Source organism: Equus quagga, chromosome 3 (assembly GCF_021613505.1).
Source record: "Equus quagga isolate Etosha38 chromosome 3, UCLA_HA_Equagga_1.0, whole genome shotgun sequence".
Lineage (NCBI taxonomy): Eukaryota > Metazoa > Chordata > Mammalia > Perissodactyla > Equidae > Equus > Equus quagga.
In genome coordinates, this window is record NC_060269.1 from 1,722,104 (window position 1) to 1,737,021 (window position 14,918).

Below are 14,918 nucleotides of genomic sequence, written 5' to 3' on the forward strand. Positions count from 1 at the left end.
ATGTATCTTTTCATAGGGAGTATAGCTTTTTGAGTTTTCTGCATGCAGATAGTGGTATTAGTTCCAGCTCTCCTCCGTGTGAGGGATCAAGGACTAGCCTCTCTTCTTTGTCTTGCTGTTAAACCCAAGATCTCTATTATTAGCAGATACCCTTCCGGCAGCTGTGGTGTCATTTCAGGCTTATTAACTGCTTTTCAGCTTCTTTTCTCCTTTTTAAGGCCCTATGGATTTTCCTTACTCTCAGAAATCCATTTAGACATGTAAAGGATGACTGTTGAATTTTAAATACCATTTTAGATGTTTTTAGGTGGAGAACTTTTTTTATAGCTTGATGTTCCATATCTTTAATTGTTCATCTATTCTTTAGTTTTATACTAAGCCGGGTATAACTTCTTATTTCCAAAACTCTTTGAAATCGCTTGCCTTCCTTTTTGGTACTCTCGTCTTCGCTGATTCTTCCTGTTCTATTCTATTCTGTCAATCAAGAGGATAATTTAGGATTCTTCCAGAATGGAAGAAGATTAAGTTGGGCAGTTAAGAACCCTGCCTGAAAGATATTTTATAAAAATGAAATTTTTTTTTTTGGTCTTTAATTAAATATATGAAAGATGGTCACTAATGAATTTGTTAATGTTTTAATTTTAAATATTTTCTGAAATTTTGAAAAATTTAAATGTTTTTATTGTATTTGCAATTGGATTTTTTGTATACTCTTCAGTTTTAGTGTACATTTCGAACAGGTTAAAACTATAGTTTAATAAATAAAAATCGAGTTTTCATTAATATTTATATTTATCAAGAAATGTTTACGGAGTTTTTTAGTTCCACATGTTATGCTTCATCCATAATTAATTTACTCTCAGGCCAAAATAGTATTTTCACTTATTAATTGAGCAGTAGTTACTTCTGCTCCCAACTGAGAGATCTGACATTAAGCATTTGCGTCTGGTCGTTTTACGGGTTAGAAGTGCGTATCTCACAGCGTTCGAGGAATATCTTCCTCATTATATCCCTTGAATTGGATCACCTTGTTTTCATGAATTTCATAAATATGACAGTTAAGGAGTTATGTATAACAGCAGAGCTACATGGTTTGCTCACATTTCACTCACTGTTTCTTGAAAAGTTTGTAGTCTTTGTTAAACTAAGGCAGAATTGTGGCATTTTAAACTTTCTGTTTTCAATTCTAGCAATTTCAATATCGCATGGTAGTAGAATCTTTGTGAAATGAAATTATTATGCATAAGGGTGTGGAGTGTTCTCATGATTCGTGTTCTGGTACTGCCTTTTAGGAGAGACTGAATTGTAATAAGATTTTATTGGTACTTGGTTCGTTTAGATATTGCAAAGACTAACTCCTTATTCTGAATCCACTAAGTTACCACCATCAAGACTGCACCATCCACCATCAAGATGGTGGTGCATATTATAAGAATTATCCTCTTGACTAGGAAAGGCTGTATTAATCCTCGTGATGGAGTCTACTGTATGTCTTAGCCTGTCTAATCTTCCACTCTCTGCTCTTATCTGTTCCTCTCGCCACACCTTACATACCCTTCCCTGAACTTTTCCATTTCCTTATACAGCCTGTGCTTACTATCTCCATGCCTTCACTTTTTTTTCCTCCAGTCTGGACTATTCTTCCTCCTACTTCCCCTTCTGTTGAAATTATACCCATCTTTTAAGGATAACGCAAACACTGCTCCCTTCATTAAGCCTGCTGTATGGGCTGTGGAGTCAGCCTGCCTGATGTGAAGCCTCGGCTGCTAACTCACTAAGTTACCTATGGCCAGACTCTCAACTTCTCTGTGCCTCAATTACTTATCTCTAGAATAGGGTAATAATAGTACTGACCTTATGAGATTGTTGGTGCCTTCAGTGAATGAACATGTAAAGCGCTTAGTACAGTGCCTAGTAAATAGTAAATGTTAAATAATACTAGAACACTAGTCAGAGTTACCCACCCCCTCAACATTGCTTTAGTACTTTCTTACACTTCCTTTTTGGCACCTGTAGTGTAATTGTTCAAGTGCATGTTCCCCTTGTCCAGTGTCGGACTCTTGAGTGTGAGGCCTTGTAGATGGACTCTCAGCCACTTTGTATTGAGTTGAACCAAACTGAGGCTATGGATCCTTTTTTAACTTATTAAATTTCTACATAAACCTCGCAATGTTTTGAATTCTTTTATCTCTTATAGACTTAGGAGGCTAAAACAATTGAGATTATTTAGTTTGAAGAAAGAGAACTGAACATTTAATTTACATCCTTATTATTGTTGTTGTTATCATTGTGTTTTTTATGGACTGTTTAGGAATAAGTTGCAGACATCATGCTGCCTTAGTTCTAAAAACTTAACTATCTCCTTTAAGAACAAGAGCATTTTCTTATGTAGCCGTAGTCCAATGGTCAAAGCAGGGTATTTAATTCAGTGCATACAGTTATTAATCTGTGGTCCAATCAGTTGGGTTACGTTTGACTGCCGGGTCTCTTTAGTTTCCATCGATGTGGAACACTCTCTCAGCCTTTCTTTGTCTTTCAGAACATGGACTTTTTTGAAGCAGTCAGGCCAGTTTTTTGTAGCATCTCTCTCGATTTGGATTTATCTGTTTCCTCCTGATTAGATTTAAGTAGAACATTTTTTGCAGGAGGACCACAGACATGAAGCCTTGTCCTTCTCAGTGCGTTGCATCAGGAGGCACGTTACGTCAGCTTGGGCCTAGGGATGCTGACTTTAACCATTTGCTTAAGGTGGTGTCTGCGACGTGGCTCTACTGTCATGTTACTATTTTGCTCTATTGAATTAATAGATAGTTTGTGGGGAAATAATTTGTGACTACATAATAGCTTATTTCTTTTCAAAGTTTCACTCACTAGTTTACATTCATTTGTTGTTTCTTGCCTGTGATATTTGCAAAATGGTGATTTTCTTCAGCTCCATCGTCTTTCTATATTTATCAGTTTCCACTCTACTGTAAGAAAGTTTTTCCTATTCAAATGCTTATTTATTGTGAGTATTGATGCTGAATTTTTATCTTATTGCGTAAGTTATGATCCATCACTGTCACTATTATTTCAGTGCTCACGTTGTCCCAGATTGTGAGTCTCTTCAAGCTGGCTCTGATCCTTTGGAAATGACCAGACATTTTATGACTACTTCCTAAATTTCTGGCATAACAAAATATATGGGCTCATTTGGTCATTTCCCTGCCCCAGCCCTAAAATCAGCTGTTTCTGCAAGAAGCCCTGGTTCCTTTTAGGAATAGTGTTTAGAAACAGATTTGGGCACTTGGCGTATGACAGATGTATGAGGGAATAGATGTGCGTATACACACATGTGTGTACACACACATCAGTATCTACTGCTGTATCTACCTATGTGTCTGTTACCTATGTATATATTGAAAACCATGAGTTTATACTGATAGCTCTAATTCCAATCCAACACCACAAGATTCTTTGTAGTTCTTCTGAATTCAGTATCTGTATCTACCTTTGCTAACAGTAAAAATCATAGCTCCCATCACCTATGTGTTTGCGCCTTTGTTCAGTCCTACACTATATGACAGTAATTTCAGAATTGCTGTGCCCATACCTCTGAAAAATACACCTACTGAGTTGAATTCCAGATTGTTGCAGTTGTTTTCATCTTTGAGGGTATATGGTGAAATTCTCATGCATCTAATGAGATGGTTCTATATAAGAAGAATTATAAAAAATGAGGAATGGAAGGTTTAAGGTAGTGTTAGTTGCATTCCCTGATAGAAAATATTCAACCAACAGCATCCTACTGCACTGAGAAGATTCAGGCAGCTGTGTGCTCTCTGTTCCTATTCACCTTCAAGTAAGTGCTTTCCTACTTTGATGAACTCCGATCAACACTGTGTGAGCCGAGGACTCTTCCTTTTGTTCAGTCCAGCGGCACCTCTGTTCTTGCCCTCTGCATCTTTGCCCTCTGACTGTGAGGGAGGGAATGGATATAGTCTTTTGCCTTGAGACCTAGAATAGAGCTGCCCTAAGCCACTCACTCCATGCAGTGTTTCCCTGTGCCCTCTCTGTTCTCCAGTGGGTTTTAGCTGATTTTTGTAGGCTTTAGGTTCCTATATTACCGGTTACTCCTATGAATAACCATACCAGTCATATGGGAAGGAAGAGAGTCAGAAGCATGACTTTGTTGAAGATAAAGGCAACAAGAAGATAGTTCTTAGGTGTTGTTCCAGTTATAATCTCTTTCATTCTCATATTCAAAGTTCCACTGTCTTAGAAATATGGTCCAGTTAGGTGTACTTGAGGCCTTGGTTTTTCTTTTGAGCTACATGAGAGCACCATCTCCTAGGGAGACTGATATGGGGGTAGTGCATAAAACCTTGAATATCACCACCCATTCAACCTCACCCCTGTCACCCAGTTTAGAGTGTATGCTTATCGGTTGAGATAAAAGAAAAAATTTTCATGGCACAGTTTTACTAGAAGGAGATAGTAAGGTTTCTCCTTCTAGAGGGCTTTAAACCTAGGAGATTTCATTTGCTTGCCTTAGTCATGTATGAATTCTTAGAACAAGGGTTACAAACTGGTAAAGTCTAGCTCCTTTTATGTAAATGACTGATTGAATTTATGGTTCTAAGCGAATATACAATTTTTTAATCCTAGTGGCAGATTATTCTCTCTTAGTAGTAAGATATTCCTTTTTATCAACCTTTATGTATGGCAAGTATAGATGACTAAGATTTTATATTTAAAAGCTTATCCTGATAAGGATCACTTACGTAAATATCCAGTTTTTTCCCATTCCTTTTCTTTTTTTCCTTAAAGATTGGCGCCTGAGCTAACATCTCTTGTCAATCTTCTTTTTTTTTCTTTCACTCCTCAAAGGCCTCCAGTACGTAGTTGTATACTCTGGTTGTAGGTCCTTCTGGTTGTGCTGTCTGGGACGCAATCTCAGCATGGCCTGATGAGCCATGCCATGTCTGCACCCAGAATTGGAACTGGTGAAACCCTGGGCCACTGAAGCAGAGCACGCAAACTTAACTGCTTGGCCGCAGGGCCAGCCCTCCCATTTATTTTCTATAACATATTTGGAGTTGAAAAGAATGAGTTGATCCTTGACATTAAGAAAAAAAATAAGATGGTGATACCTGCTATGACTAGTAAAGACTGGCCTCTGTTTCCTCACCCCCACCCCTTCACTGTCTGCATCTAGAACCAATGGGTTGCCCTTCCTTTCTTCTTCGAGCAGAGGTGATTCGGCAAGCAAGGGAAGAGTGTGTCAGGTCTTTGGAGAGGGTTGGATCCAAGGAGAAGAATGGAAGGACTAAATGGAGCCTTTCCCCGTGAGTGATTCTTCACAAGTTCTTACCAACCCTGTGGGACATGGTAAATAGCATCATTTATTGCTATTCATGCCAGAAGGCCACAGATGCTAAAAGTTCACCATAAGAAAGAATTGTCTCACCTACAGTATAAGTAGTGCCCTCCTTTGAGGAATCTGAAACATAAAGTTTGTTTTAGGGCTTCTAGGCAGATGTGAGGAAGTTCCATTCTCCTAAACCATTGCTTTTCAAACTAGGACATCCATGAGAATCATTTGGATGACTTGTTAAAACAGATTGCTGGGACCTACCCCAAGACTTCCTGTATAGCTACTGTGATTGGAGAGATAGTCATGATTCAATAGAACAGGTTTGAGATGGGGTCCTAGAATTGCATTTCTAAGAAGCATCCAGCTAACGCCGCTTCTGCTTGGGGACCGCTCTTTGAAGTATTCCCCTTGGAAACTGAGATAGCACATGCATTGACTGCTTTGATTTCAAACTTTTGCCACCAAAATAAAAACAACAAGATTAAAGCTTTCTAAAATTTTTCTTCAGAATCTAGAACATTATTTTTCCGCTTTTAGTATGGAATACATCCCATGTAAGAGCTTGTGCGTATCTCTGAAACATTTGGTAACTATGAAAACTTCTACTTTAAGCCAATTATACTAACAAATATAAGTGGAATAGAAGTATCTTGGTAATCTAAATAAAAATAACAGTTGCACAAAATTTTTCTCCTGACATATTAGTTTTAGATTCTTATATTTTCCACCACACTAGACAAGATTCAAAATTAACGTATTTGTTGTCTTACTTTGAAAAAAATTATTCTCCAGTGAGAGACAACATAAGGATATATTCTCCCCAACATGTTTTTGTTTATATTGAATAGCTTTAGGTTATAAAGGCTGTTACATTTTGAACCTTTTGGCATTTAAATACTAAAAGTACACCAAAAGAATGAGATCAAAGGGGGTTTTTTTGTTCACTTTTCTGGGAAAAAATTCCCTAACATAAATGTTTTTCATTTCTATAAGTTATACTTAGCTGTGAAATCCAAAACCTGACCATATTTGACTCAGAATTGTACACATTTATAACTGTTTTCTCTTCTTTCAAGAGTAAGGTTCTCAACAAGCATTTTGGTGCTTTACCAGAAGTAATACAATCTTTGTTTAAACTGCACTTTAATCTGAAACTAAAAGCCTCTAAAAGAGAGTATATATAAATATAGACAGAATTTATATTAAATGGTCTAAAATATAACAAGGCCTCAAAGAACAAGTTTGTTATTGGTTAGGTGATGGTCTTTTGATTGAGTGCCAGACACTAATATATACAGGTGTAGAGGCCGAGATGGAGACAGAGAGACATCGCATGCGAATGGATGTGAATGATGTAGAGCAGACCATGTGTTCAATTCATTTTTTCTAGTAGAGAGTTAGACAAGTCAGCTAGAGTAATAGAAGTAATTGAAACTGGCAGAGGTAGGTAAAATTTTACTAGGCAAGTTCTTCAGGTTGTTATAGTATTATACATTCCTTATGTACAAATGTTAGTGTTTTATAGAATAATGATTATACTTGGTAATCAAGAGAGGTGATGCTGATTGTAGAAATTTTTTATGTCAGTTTTAATGAGTAGCCATTAGGTGAATTTTTTAATTAAAAAATAAAAGTAATGTACCATGTTATAATCTTTACTGGACTGGAAAGTAACAAAGAGGTAAAGAACTACTAGAAAGGTGACTTTATTTTTCAGTGTTACTTTCTTCATGTGACATTTTAAAAGGTTTAAAGTCTCTGTGTGTGAAATTTTAAAACTTTAAGAAAAAAAACATATAAAATAGTCAATTTTATTATAATTATATAGTAATAATACGTTGACTTTTATTTATTTAAGCCTTTTTTATTTAAACCTTTTAAAATTTCACATGAAGTAGCACTTAAAATAGTCAAACTCTCCTCAAATTTACCTATAGGTTTAACATAATTTTTATTAAAATCTCAGCAAGTTTTTTGTAGGTATCAACAAGGTTATTCTAAATTTTACATGGAGAAAGGAATTTAGAAAAGAACCATAAAAGAGAGAGGATCACTGTATTCAACGTTAAGACTTCCTGTATAGCTACTGCGATTGGAGAGATAGACATGGATCAGTAGAACAGAGAACCTACAGAAGGGCATGAAGAACTCAGTGGAGGAACGAGTCTTTTCAACAAATGATGCTGGCAGAGAAACAACATCCGTCTATAGGCAGAGAAAATGAATCTCTGTCTAGATTGCACACCTTCTATAAAGGTTAACTCAAAGTGGATCATGGATTTAAATATAAAATTTAAAGCTATAAAACTTTACAAGAAAATGTAAAAAATTTTAAAAAGCTTTGGGAGGGGCTGGCCCGATGGCATAGCGGTTAAGTTTGTACCCTCCAGTATGGAGGCCCAGGGTTCACAGGTTCGGATCCTAGGTGTGGACCTACACTGCTCATCATGCCTTGCTGTGGGGGCTTCCCACATACTTAGAAGGTAGAGGGAGGAAGACCAGCACAGATGTTAGCTCAGGGCCAATCTTCCTCACAAAAAAAAAAGAGGCTTTGAGAGTTGGGATAGAAAAAGAGTTCTTACACCTGACGCCAAAAGCATCATTTGTAAAAAATTTTTTCATAAATTGGACTTCATCAAAGTTAAAAATGCTCTGCCAAAGACTCTGTTATAGGATGATAAAATAAATTGAAGACTAGAAGAAAATATTTGCAAACCACAAATATATGCAAATCTGACACAGAACTTGGGTCTGGAATATGTAAAGAACTCTCAAAACTTGACAGTAAACAAAGAAACAGAAAAGAATACAGTTACAGAATCAGCAAAAGAAGTGAACAGACATTTTACCAGAGAGGATATACAGTTGCTGCATGTACGCATGAAAAATTGTCTGCTTCTTAACCAGCAAGGAAATGTAAATTAAAACTACATCGGGATGTCACTCCACACCACAAGATCGCTATACAAGTTCAAGACTCAGCACTTGCACTGTTGGGCTGTTATCCCAGAGAAATGAAAACTTATATTCACACAGAACCTGCATGTGAATGTTGTGGCAGCTGTGTTCTAATAGCCTCAAACCAGAAACAGCCCGAGTGCCTTTCAGCGGGTGGTTAAACGAATTCCCATGCGGCCCTGCTCTGGAATACCACTCAGCAGTAAAAAGGAGTGGACTGTTGATGCTTGTCACGATCTGGGTGGATCTCAAAGGCATCATGATTAATAAAAAAAAGCTACTCAAAAGGTTACCTATATGATTGCATTTATTTAACACTCTCAGAATGATAAAATGAGAGAAGGGGAGCCGATTAATGGTTGACAGGGATGGGTGTGGCAGGCCGCTGCTGTGCAGGGGGTTCCCTTGTGATGATGAGGTAGGTATATGAATCTAGACGTGGGATCCAATTGCATGAAGCTGTACATACACTCACAAATGAACGCGTGTAAAAACTGGTGAAATTAGCAAAGCCTGTAGTTAACAGTATTGTACTAATGATAATTTCCCAGTTTTGATGTTGTGCTACGATTGTGTAAGATGTCACCACTGGGGAAGCTCAGTGAAAGGTTCATGGGACCCTCTGTACTATTTTTGCCACTTTCTGTGAGTCTATAATTATTTCAGAATAAAAAGTTAAAAATATAATTTAAGTAGAAATATTGAAAAGATCAAGAAAATAAAGAATATTGAGGGGCTGGCCCAGTGGCGCAGCAGTTAAGTTCGCACATTCCGCTTCAGCAGCCCAGGGTTCGCCGCTTCGGACTCCGGGTGCGGACCTGTACACTGCTTGTCAAGCCATGCTGTGGCAGGTGTCCCATGTATAAAGTAGGGGAAGATGGGCACAGATGTTAGCTCAGGGCCAGTTGTCCACAGCAAAAAGAGGAGGATTGGTGGCAGATGTTAGCTCTGTGCTTATCTTCCTGAAAAACAAAACAAAACAAAACAAAAAATACGTATATATAGAAATGTTTCTTAGCTCATCTTTTGCAAAAAATACTTACTAGAAAACTTCCAGAGATCAGTTATAAATCAAATGATAGTGTGATACAAGGCAAGAACTACAAAGACATCTTAATGTATTTCCTTTGTAATGAAGAGCAGTGCAATACCGATAGACACAGGTAAACGTTGACTTTCAGATTTGACACTCCATTCCGCAGATTGCTGTTCTCAGGTTCCCAGAGAAATGGAGAAAGTCATATTGGCATAACATAATTTGAGTTTCTTTATATCAGCATTGCTTCAGAATAGTGATTAGTATTGTGTAGGAGTAGCTCAAGTATTAATCCTGGCCGCTAGTTTGCACTAAGGCTCCTGCCCCTCCACCAGAAAACTTGGAAGTTGCTTGAGGATGTCATGCTGCTGTCTATGTTGTGGATGTGACATTCATGAGAAGTAAAGTTCTTTCATACAGAAAGCTTAGTGTAGTGTCCAGCTTCAATTATACATTTGCATTTCAAAGTACTGAAAAGTGGGACTGAGTGTTTTGTTTTGACTGTCAAATTGTTGAGTGAATGAGTTTATTTTGAACTTTAAATCAGCTCAGGGTGGAAATGACGCAGTTGTATAACATTGTACTACTGACTAAATTGTTGAGAACCACTTTGCTGTGAACAAGGCCTGAAAAAGAGTAGCAAGATTACATTAAAACTTATTTCTTTCGAGTCCTCCCCAAGTGTAAGTGCAGGAGCAGCATCCACCGTAGAGGCAGCGGGGCTCAGCGGGGCTCAGCGGGGCTGGCGAGCTGGGCTCATGGCTGTGCCTCCCTAAATCCACGTAGCCTTGGCCGCACTGGATTTCTTACCTATTTTTTTCTTTTTCTGTTTTTAGCCATGAAACCAGATTATCTTGTTAGGAAAATACAATGCCTTTTTTTTTTTTTTTTTTTAAACGTGCAGTTAACTGTGGTATGTGATTAAAGAAAAAAGTTAAAGGTCTTTTTTTTCTCTTGGAGTTAGATTTGCTGTAATTCTTCCCAGTATTATATTATACTTTGTTCTATCCTCTGGGTTAGACTTCAAGAATACTATTTATAGACCATATTTTTAAGTACTTTGCAAGCAGAACCCGTGATGACTGATTACCAAGAACGGTTTTACTGGCCAGTTTGTCTAGGGCTGATTACATAGAATCTTTTAAGAGTATTGGTTTTTAAAACAAAATAAAAGTATTTGACATGAGGAAGTATGTATGTGATTATACAAATTTATCTGAAGTTTGTTTCAATTAATTCATAGGTAGAGTGTGAAAATTATTTGGAAATTTTTTTTGTATACAAATGGACAGGTTGAGAATTTGTTGAACAGTCGAGGAGATTTGGGTCTATTCCTGACTGCAGTAGTCATTTATTATAGCACTAGGCAAGTTTGAGAGTTACCATGGTTTGTTTTAGGAAATTATGAATTCACTGATAAGAAACCTCAAATTATCCATTCAGGAGTGAATATTGTTAAATGTTAGTATGTTTCAGAGATTGAATTGCTTCAGAAAGTTGGAATAGGATTTATGTGAGTAATGGAATGTTTATTCCTGAGAAACAGTGCCAGGCAAGTATTCTTATCTCCTCAGTTTTCTTGAATTGTGGTTGGGGCGGGACCTTTCGGGGGAGCAGTCTGGAGCGCAGTCCAGTCCTGCTGTGTTTCCGGCAGTGCTGAGTTCTCTTAGGACTAGAGAGGTGTAGCCCCTTTAAGATAAGGCTTTTCCTAAGAATTTCCTTCAGTTTTTTTTCTTGAGTTTTTCCAATGAACACAGATAATGGGTATCGTAATAAGAGGCTTTTATGTTTTAGATTGAGGCAGCTTTAGATGAAAATTTGCAGAAATTTTACATTAATTATTAATGGGTGATTTTTCAGTAAGTACCCATTTTAAGTAGAGCAAAACTTACTGTTGGTGTCATCCAGAAGCAATGAAGAATAGGAAAGAAACTTTGCTCTAAGACAAAGATAGCTGCAAAAAAGTATTTAGTTCCAACCTTTAACATCATTCCTAATGAGGACAAAATGAATGAGCACCCCAAAACACTTGCAGAGTTGTATATAAACTATGTATCACTGCTCTGAAAGATGACTTCTGTGTATAATTAATGCAAAGCCAGCGCTGTGTTAATTCCGCTTTGTACCTTTGCAAACAGGTATTTTTATATGATTTAACTCCTGAATTGCCTTTCCAGACTGCTTTGAATATTTCACACTGAGATTCAGTTTTTAAGCTTAAAACTCTTGATATTGCCAAACTTTCAAGAATTATTTTTTAAAAATTATAAATGTTTATAGTCACATTTAGGAGACAGCGGGAATGCTAATGATGTGGAGCCTTATTATTCTGCTAAAGGAAACTAATTAGTATTATTCATTTCAGTTTAAATTGGCACTCTCCGTTCTATTCCAGACAGTTATGATTAAAATCACAATGAACTATTTTATTCTGTGCTTTGAACCAGCTCTGCTCAGCACCCAAACCCATTCATTATTTTTATTTAATTAGGCCTAACTACACTGGGAAGATACCTGAAGCAAGTCAATTTCCCAGATAGCTGTGCAGTCTCAGTAGCTCACAGGCTCTGCAACCACAAAGTTGTCAAGACTGAACCATCAGAGGAATTTTTTTTAAATTATCCTTAACCATAAGACCAAAGTATAGTTATAAATAGAAAACGGTCATTATTTAAATGGCGTAAGTATACAGTATTAGTAATCAGTAGCATAATGTTTCTGGATGTGAATTTTATACAGTTGTTTTTGGAAAATTATTAAATTAGTTTTTATGTTGAAACTAGTGATTACATTAGAAAGTTGGCTGTATTCTATGCACATAAGTGCAACCTTATATGCTTCCTAGGAAAAAATACCTAGGAATTTCACGTATCATTACATAGCAAACATTTTATAAAACTAAGGTAAACTCAATTCCCAGGACATCTCCTCCTCTTAAAAACAAATTTTTTATATGATAATTTTACTGATTTGTCGATTGCAATGAGAAGACAAGTTTTTATGGCAGTTCATACATTAACAACTAGACATGAAAAACTGCTTACAGGGTTTTTGGGGGGAGAATTTAGATAGGGCCAAGTCCTCTTCCTCTTTTTTTTTAAAACAACTTTATTGAGTGATTACTTCCATGCTCTTAGGGACAAATTCACACTTAAATTTTTTCAGCAAAACAAGAAAAGAGAAAACCAAGTTGCCAAAGGCAATATTAAAAAAATGACTTAGAAATTGCTTTCCAGTCATACCCTTCTGCTTTCATCTATTCCAGACACTTTATTGCAAAATCAAGTAATTATTGGTTTAATCAGACTATGATCTAACCAAAAAGATGTTTTAAATTAATTTTTTTGTTTATAAAATAAGTGCTTTTGATAAGTTTCTTTCAAGTGACCTTAAATCTCAATAATAAGCAATACTCAAATTTACACAGCTACCGTTCGTTAGATACTAGATTCTGACTTACACCCCTTGATCAAACTCTTTAAAAAGTGATTGTATGAGTCAGATTCCCAATAGGAAAAGACGGCACTTTCAAATAGGGATAATTGGAGGTGAATTTATATGTAGAGGGACTAATTACAAAGTCGTGGGCAGGAAGTCTTGAACGTACAGGGACAGGGCAGGAGCCTGAGGTGAGTAGCCGCAGAGCTGTTTCCACCTGTAGGTCTGACTGTGCGTGGGAGGGAAAGCAGGGAGAGAGAGGCCCCTCAGCAAGCTGACGAGAGGCGAGCAGGCTTCAGGCAGGAGACAAAGGCAGCCTCAGGTGACTGCAGGGGCGGAAGCCAGAGGAAAGATACCTTGCCCTCGTTCTCCTTTCCTGTCTGGTCTGCTGCTGAGGCTGCTCACTGACAAATCCATCTAGATGCCAGGGGGCCTGTTGAGGCAGCGTGTGCAGGTCAACCTCCAGGGCAGAGAGCTGGTTGAATTTGGAGGGTGCAAACCTAAGATATCTGGCAGATTAATTATGGAAATTCAGAACTGAGAGACAGTAGAGATCATCTAGAATGAGGAAATTTGAGGTTCATGGAGAGGTTAAGCAACATGCATCGTGTAACACACAGTCAAGACACGTCAGTCAGCTGAGTCCAGGCTCTACCTCTGCGTGCATATGCTTCAGAGTTTAGGCCACGGTTCTCTCTTACAGCACCCGTGCAGATCTCCTGTGCACGAAGTTGCACTGATTGTATTGCTGTCATCTTGGCAAAATTAATAAAATTTGAAATTTATTAACCTAGGGGTGGAAATGTTTTAGAATAGTAGTTCGTCCAACAAAAGTTATTTCAATCCATACTGTAATTCCCTGAAAATTACTTTCAATGACCTTACCTGTTCTAGAAAATTGCTATTTAATGTGATTTTTCTTAAAACCTAGAGTTGTGGGGGTTAGGTAGGGAGAGGAGTTGTAATAACCCTCTAACTTTTGGAGTCTTTGCTTAAGAGACTTAAAATTTGGAATCAATTTGATTAAAATCAAAAGCAGCATATAAAAATATATTAAGAATTTCCATTCTCAACATGAATTCTACCCTTCATTGTTGCAATATGGTTACCTTTAACATTTGCAGCTGTTTTCTTCTCTTATTCTTTTCACTATCTGTTAATACTGTCAGGTCATATTATACCAAGTAATTTCCCATTTGTTGAATGCACTTGAGTTATACTAGAGGTAAGGGTTAGAGATTATGGAGCACCTCTTCAAATTCTCCTCACATTTGGAAACCCTTGACCACAATGCTCACCCTGAAATTAAAGATCTTGATTGGGGACAGCAAATTTTGTGCATTTCTCAGACAAATGGTCTTGCATTCCAGATCTTTTCCTCCTTTCTCATAGAGCTTGTGTTTTTAGCAATACAGTCATGTGCCAGATAATGACATTTCTGTCAATGACAGACTGCATGTACAATGGTGGTCCCATAAGATTATAAAGGAGCTGAAAAATTCCTGTTGCCTAGTGACATTGATGCCATCATAACATAGCACAATGCATTACTCATGTGTTTGTGGTGATGCTGAGTGAGCAAACCTGTTGCTCTACCAGTCATATAAAAGGATAGCACAGACAGTTATGTACAGTACGTAATACACAATAATGATAATAAGTGACTATGTTACTGGTTTATGTATTTACTATACTTTTTGTTATTTTAGAGTGTACTCTTTCTACTCATAAAAAAAAGTTCACTGTAAAACAGTATGCCGTGTTAGGCCTGTTGCAGCCTCAAACATCTCATGGTTACCGTGTGGCTTGATTGGATCATTTTCTCTTGTGCTTGATGTAATCTCATGTTGTTTTGTTCATTGTCCACTGCTAATGTTGCCAGTAAGAGCACACAAGTGATTGACCTAGAAATGAAAGGAAAAGTGATTAAGGACTATGAAGGTGGAAAATCAGTGATGGCTGTTGCTCGCCAGGCAAGCGTGACCCATTCCACCTTAGCTATGATCTGGAAGAACAAGAACAGAGTGACAGAAGCTGTTGAAGGATCTGCTTCATTGAAGGAAACGAGACTGACAAAAACTTGAGAAGGCCTCATACATACCAGACATGGAGAAACATCTAATGACCTGG

The 14,918-nt window shown here is 37.4% G+C and overlaps 1 protein-coding gene across 2 annotated transcripts in view; it reads left to right on the plus strand.

Moving 5' to 3' along the window:
- GSTCD (glutathione S-transferase C-terminal domain containing) overlaps positions 1-14,918 on the plus strand; it is a 131,835-nt gene that overhangs the window by 19,974 nt on the left and 96,943 nt on the right. The gene's annotated exons all lie outside the window — the stretch shown is intronic.